Below are 6,918 nucleotides of genomic sequence, written 5' to 3'. Positions count from 1 at the left end.
GTAGGTTGTTGCTCCCAGAGCTGTCCCTTATAAACCTGATCTAAAGTGCTGATTCCTTCTCTCTACTCTGTGCAAGACTATTTTGCACCCAGGGTTGTGGAGGCCGTGGCTAGCACTAAAAATGTAGTCTTCTTTTCAACTAAAACCTTGGGTGTGGACCTGTGATGGCTTGTGGGTTTTTTTTCACTGTCTTTGCAAGCTCTTACCTTCTAAACTAGGATCCTAAAGATCTCCAATAGTAGTTCTTTGCTGTTGGAAAACAACAAATATATAGGATGAGAAAGGTCACTTTTCTAGGCTAGCATTAGGATTTCTGTGAAAGCTTCATGACCATCACTCATGGTCATCCCCACCAGTACTCTCTCAATGCACTGAAACAGCACACAGTAACCTAATGCAGAGATTCTTGGTTGGCTTCCGTCATTCACAGAGGCAGAGAGCTGTATGTCCAGAGGATATATGGGAAACACTTTACAAATAGAAAGGTTCTTATTTTATAAGCTTCCAGTGAGTTTCCTTTCAGAGAGAAACATGTTTTTCAGACTGTGCATCAGGTTTGAAGGCAGATTTGTTACAACTGCATTGTTAGTTATGGGGTGAAGAAGAATGCAGCGGCACTTTATAAGGGCACTAAAAATCATTAAAGAAAAGACAAAATCAAAACAACACAGGAGTTATTTTCAAATGATTGAGAGTCATCTGGGAGCTAGTGTATGAGCAAACCTTGCTTTCTTCTCTGTCTCTGCTTGCTACAGTGTTTGGCAGCATCTGTCATCTGTCTGGGTCAGGGTAGAATAGTCATTTGGTTTTGAGGAGGAATCAAACATTTCTACAGCGCGTATCATCTTAGTTAAAGTGTTATCCTTCGGTTGCAAAGAAACATTTACTAGCACACTGTAAATGAGGTGTAAGTCCACTGAAATAAACTCAGAGCAGTTTAAGCAGAGACCAGAAAGCAATGCTACATTTTTCTTTTAAAAAGAAAGAAATTAAAATTCAACAAACAGACCAAACAACAAAAAAACTGGGAAAGATAGTGAAAGATAAAGATATAATTGAATGATCTCGTAATTATATCTACACCAAGAACCACTTATCTGTTTATCTGTTCTCTTCGCAATGACGAGAAGGCAGAAATGAAACTCTTCCAACCTTCTCTGTCATTTGCTGCTTCTTTCATCTGCTTTCCAGTTTTGAAACCAAACACTTAGCTCTCCCTCTGCTATGGACATTTGTAATGTTTCTGTGGTGTTTCCTTCCTTCAGTTGGCTTCCAGTTCAAACATCAGTGGAGATGCCAGATAGGAAATGTTAGAAGATTAGTCTGTAAAATTGAATTATTACTTACTTGAGAAAATAGAATGAATCCTGTGTACTGTGGATGTCACTTGCAGTGATGAGGATGGCATCTAGAGCTGATGGTCCATGCTGATGGACACGTAAAGGACACAGCCCTGTACCACTTATATACCACTGGTATAGGAATAATTGCCCTACACATATATCTCAGGATGTATGTCAGGCTAGTGTTCCTTATGTCAGGAAGGCAAAGTGTCTGATTGTAACAGTCTATAGTTTGACTTACAACAAGACACAAGAAAGTTAGGTGGGAAAATAGAAAGAATTAGGAGAGCAATAATAAGATCACACAGTAAGTAACTGCCTACATGCACAATTAGACAGTTCCAAGCCATTTTAAAGAGGAGTTGTGTGAATAATTGATTTTTCAGTTCAGTAGTCAAATTGAAGAAAAAAACATTCATTTTGGATGGACCTGAAGCATAAACTTTTACCGGCTTTCTTGGCAAAATGAAAAAAAGGAGAAAAATTAAGAAAAGTGACTTGGGGTTGAAGTCAAAGTTAATGATTCATTTATTTGGATGAATTGAAATGCTCATTAAGTGAATTTTAAATTTAGAGAAGTTTAGAAACAATAACTTTTAAACAAAAAATTTAAATATTGGGAAAATATGAAAATAATTTATCTTTTTTGAAATAATGGCCTTTTTTTCAATCAAAATTATTAGCCAAAAAATCAAACTATTAGCCAAATCAAATCAAATTCAGAATTAATTTTGACCTGACCTGTTTGCCTAGTACCTAAGAAAACTGGTTCCCTCTGTCCTTCCACCTTTCTTTCACAGACAAATGCATTTGGTGGAAGATAGGTTGCAAACAACTTCTGAGGGAAATTATGATTTGATTTTTAAATGAGGATTTTTAACTCACTTCTGTTGGAGATAAACAACAAAATTCTAAATCCATTCCTCTCTTATGAAGCTAAGATTACATAGAAAATATTCAAGTGAAGATATTTTTTATTTATTTTTGAAATTGTTTAGTTTTTTATTTTTAAGTAATATATAAAGAGCATAAATAAGACTTGACAAATGAAGGAGGTTATTCTTAAGCAGTCCATAAAATCCACTACTGGTAAAATTACTAAACACCAATCCTGAGAAATAAATCAGAATAAAATAGCCTATGGTGTCAGAGTATTCAGGTAAATATCATGGATTTTCCCTGTAGTTCCAAAGTCATCATTCCTTTGGCATGCTGGTGGTTACCCTAGGTGCAGAGGGCAAACTGGGGGTTCCTGGGTGGAGCCAAAGATGAGTGAGACCATTGTCTGGTCATGCTGACTGTCCGGGTGTCAGGTCCCAAGGCTGGATCTCTCTTTTTCACTCTCTAAGGAAAAGCTGGCATGCCTCCTGTGGGCTGTGCTTTCAAGCTGGCTCTTCGTCCTGCAACAGTTCAAAGATCAAAGAAAGAGCAGAAGCTATTTCCCAGGATCCCAAAAGACACCCATCTCACAGCCCCTGCAGGAGATGGCTGGCAAAGGATCAGAATTTAGCGATCATTTTCTTCAGTAGCCAGTTTCTCCCAGTCCCTTAAGATTCATTATATTGAAAATAGTTTCTGTTATAAATACCATCTACTCTTTATTGGTCCTCTCTTAAGTGTGCTTTATTTCTTCACATTATACTTTATATACACTTAAAAGTTCCTAAATTTGTCACTTTCTCTTACATTAGTGCAGTAACTTTGAGCAAGAAAGGGAAAGCACTTGTCTGACACCCTGCCCACATCTGTCTCTCAGAATCACTGACCTGGTGTATTTGGTGCTCTGGGCCTCTGTCTGGGTCAGGGAGGTGAGATCTTTGCTCACAGGGGACTGTACCAACCTCTCCTCACGTGGGCTCAGCAGAAGAGCACAGGCGATTATTTATGGCTCTGAAGCCTAAGCAGCTATTCGAAATGAAGACACCTTGATCTAGTTAGGTTACAGAAAATAATGGGCACTATACATGTGCTTTGATACATTTGCTTTTCTTTTGATTAGTCTGAAAGCCTCTCACTCTCTTCTTTCTTCTCCCTACTGTCATTTTCCTTTTTTCTCTTCTCATTCCCATTTCAAACCTGACTTTAAGAGTTTATGAAGGAGAACTAGGCCCCAGCACAGCCATTGATCTTAAAGGGGATCAGGTTTCTGCCTGTACCACTCTGTCTATGGGTGCTGCTGAAGCAATCAGACAAGTAATTTATTTTATATTAAAAGTTTACTAGGAGCAACCAGTCTTGTTTTTCTTTATGTGTTTCTCTATTTTCTTCTCCAGAAAAAAAAAGGAAAGAAGCAGTCATACCAAGATGTATTCATAGAACAATTAATAATGCTAAAAATAGCATCCTCATTGTCATTAATGACCATGCTGTGATATTCCTTTTCAGGCAATAGATCACTTTATCATGACTTCTGTGGCTCTCTGTGCAGAAGGAGAAAAACAGCTTCTCATGGTGTATAAAGAAATTGAAACCTGTTTATTTATGACTGGATAAGAATGAGCTGCCTCATTAATGTGGTATAAAATGGGTATAATTCAGCATTCCATACAATCCTCCATGACGTGTTGACAGGTGCTGTCATGCACTATCACTTTTAGGTTATTGCACTCTAATAGACTACAATTATAGCTCATTTAATATGATATGACAGTGGGGAAGCACGTGCGAGGTTACAAGCAGTTACTCTTACAAAACAAGCTGGTGGAAATGTGTACAGCTACAGGTAAATATTGCACGGGGCAAATCCCCTTTCCACTGTCAAAGAGCCCAGATCTCTGCGGCTACAGGTCTTATACATGCAGTTCTAGCAATGAAACATTTGTGCCTTGCATTTTCTCTTATTTTCCCCACGAATGTCAATATTACTGCTTTCAGTTGTGCCTCCTAATGTTGCTCCAACAGTCAAAACCACAGCAGGGGGTGGAGTAGGCTTGAAGAAAAGCTGAAGCTGTAAGTAGCGCAAGATTTATAACAGTTGGCAGCCCAACATCTCATCTCATACAAACAACTCGGTTTCTTTTTGGCGGCCTGCTGTGCCACTAATAAGGCAGGCTACAAAATTCACCCACTGGGTGATGGGGAAAGGCATCACGAAGCACACACCAGCATCATTTTCGTATGGTAGGAGAGCAGCAGAAAAGTTAGACCCCACGCATTGATTTCATTTGTTAAAGGGGAAAACTGCAGAACTGATGCTGGATAGAAATATTTTTAACTGGTTAAAAACAAAAGTCCCCTCAGGGAGGTTAAAGATTTCTTAACATTTGCAACTTGAGCATTGCAGGGTTTTTCCAGGGCAAATTTCACACTGCAGCCGTGTAGGTGGTATTATAAGCCAAAAAGACACCAGCTAGTCTGTATTTTTGTCTAAGCCATATACTGACTTTGCTACTTTCTTGCTTAAAATGTATTTCAGATATTGTTTTAAATGCTGAGGTCGCATCTATTCTTGCACACTGAGTAACTGTATGATATACTCTTTCTGGGAATGGCCTCACACTTAAATTCAAGGGTTTAAATATAAAAACCCAGACGCTGACTCTGTGCAATATTTTCATAAAACCAGCTTTCTGGCCCATGCATCCGTGGTGCCTCAACAGCTAGCTCATGCCACATGGGTCAGGATGCTGTCTCTCCGTTTCATGCATTCACGGAGCCAGAGTAACACTTCTCAACCAGTTTGTAATGAAACATCTCCTTTGCATTACAAAGAATGTACTTGTTCACTGAAACTCTTTCCCCATCAGCAGCAATCATACGCTTGGCCTACCTCCTGGAAGAGTACACACACAGCCTCCTCTGCTCCTCTTCTGTAGCACAGAAAGCTTCGCCTGATGAGCCATTGCCTTTCTCCCTCCCATCCTGAGCAGCCTCATGTCTCCTTCATAATTCAGGTTTGCTTGCCATTCCTTACACATTTCCAAACCTCCAGCTCCATGTCCTCTGTGTACCTGCTTTGTCTCCTGCCACGGGCTCAATGAAGGGGAAGTAAGGTAACTCAAGTCAGGTCTGTGACTGGGCTGCTGCTTCTCTGCCAGTGGGAAATGATTCTCAGCCAGCCCTGTGTTCCTGACAAAGTGGGCTTTTCTGAACATAGCTACCTTTCAGGGGAGATGCCTAGGCACACTTCAGCCTGATAATACCAGCTGGTTGCTATGTCCTGTGGATTTGCCCAAAGGATGCATACTGAAGCCATTATCTCGTACAAACCCTGTTAAACTGACTGTGCCCTCTGGCTTTTAAGGAGATTGCACTCCTAAAGAGAACATCACAAATAAGTCCACTTACTAAAAATGGTAGCCTGTTATTTTGCATCTTTTCATGGCATTTTATGCCTCCATCCCAAGAGAAGAATTGAATTAATGCAGTATACTGGGGTGCTGGAGAGAAAATACAAGAAGTGCCGATGTAATCATGCAACACTTGCCATTAATATTATTGCTAATTTGGTGCAGCACTCTGAAAAGCTCCTATTACTCTTTGGGGAAGAATATCCTCTGCAGAGCAGTGACACCTGAGATCTGAATTTCTTGGTTCCTTCTGACAATCTCTCATTTAATGTCACTGTTGTTTTCAAATTCACCTGCAATAACATAAAAATTGTGAATATTAAGACTATATTAAGATAAACAGGACTAAACAAAACAGGTTTTTTTAGTAGCTCCTTGGCATTTGGAAGTAAATTAAACCAAATAATATCTAAATATTTAGACTGTATTCATTAGTAATGGATGTTTTTAAAAAAAGTTGATCTCATGTCACAGTTATCAGCACTCATCTTAATTGTTGTGACCAATCTCAAATCTGGTAGCCTTTTTTTAGTTATAAAGTGCTAAAATTTCAAGGCTTGTTTTAGTATACTTAGTAATGTCATGTGGTTAAGGTCTACTAAGAAAGTGTGAGTGCTAACATCATCCTGACAAAGTAAGCTCAGCAGGCTAAAAGATACAAAGAGTAGCATCTATCTATACACACCAAGCAATGCCTATTCCTATGAAAAAAAAAATTAAAAAATCCCCAAACCAAAAGGAAAACAGGTTGGGTCTAAAGGGGCACCAAGCAGAAACCTTCACTCCAGAATTTTCTACTTTTTTCCTGTTTAGCATGAAAAGTCATCCCTGTAAACTGAAGGGCAGTTGGACCCAAAGCTTCTGCCTCTGATCAGTGTTTGTTTGGCAGGAACTCTGTTCTCCTTGGTTTTGGTTGTTATAATTTTTTTGTCCATGCCTAAATAAAGATTTTGTCTCTGAGTGGGAAGGTTATGAAGGGAAGTAAGGGTTAATGCTTCTTGAAATAAAAATCCAAATGAATTTCTGCAGTGATCTTCTGGAGTCTCCCTAGAGATGCTACAGATGGCATGTGATCCTCCTGCGTTGGATGGCACCCAGCAGGCACCTGTGGATGGGGCTGAGGGGTGAAAGGAGAAGTGCCAGGAAGAGCATCGGACAGAGAGAGGTTTTTTCCCTGCAGAATGGTTATAAAACAGCACCAGTAGCAAAGTAAAACTTCCCTGTTACAAACTTAGGTGATTTCATCATGTCTTTTACTACTTCATGCTTGTAATAAGCACCCTTCT

The 6,918-nt window shown here is 39.4% G+C and overlaps 1 long non-coding RNA gene across 1 annotated transcript; it reads right to left on the bottom strand.

The window, feature by feature from the left end:
• Window positions 1-2,399: 2,399 nt before the first annotated feature.
• Window positions 2,400-5,336, bottom strand: LOC116783061. The gene is made up of 3 exons (XR_004355451.1): window positions 5,113-5,336; window positions 3,110-3,248; window positions 2,400-2,743 (listed from the first exon to the last, which is right to left on the bottom strand). It is a non-coding gene; the product is annotated as an uncharacterized LOC116783061 (long non-coding RNA).
• Window positions 5,337-6,918: the final 1,582 nt, after the last annotated feature.

Source organism: Chiroxiphia lanceolata, chromosome 2 (genome assembly GCF_009829145.1).
Source record: "Chiroxiphia lanceolata isolate bChiLan1 chromosome 2, bChiLan1.pri, whole genome shotgun sequence".
Lineage (NCBI taxonomy): Eukaryota > Metazoa > Chordata > Aves > Passeriformes > Pipridae > Chiroxiphia > Chiroxiphia lanceolata.
Note: the sequence above shows the minus strand (reverse complement) of the source record. Positions and strands in the feature narration are given on the sequence as shown.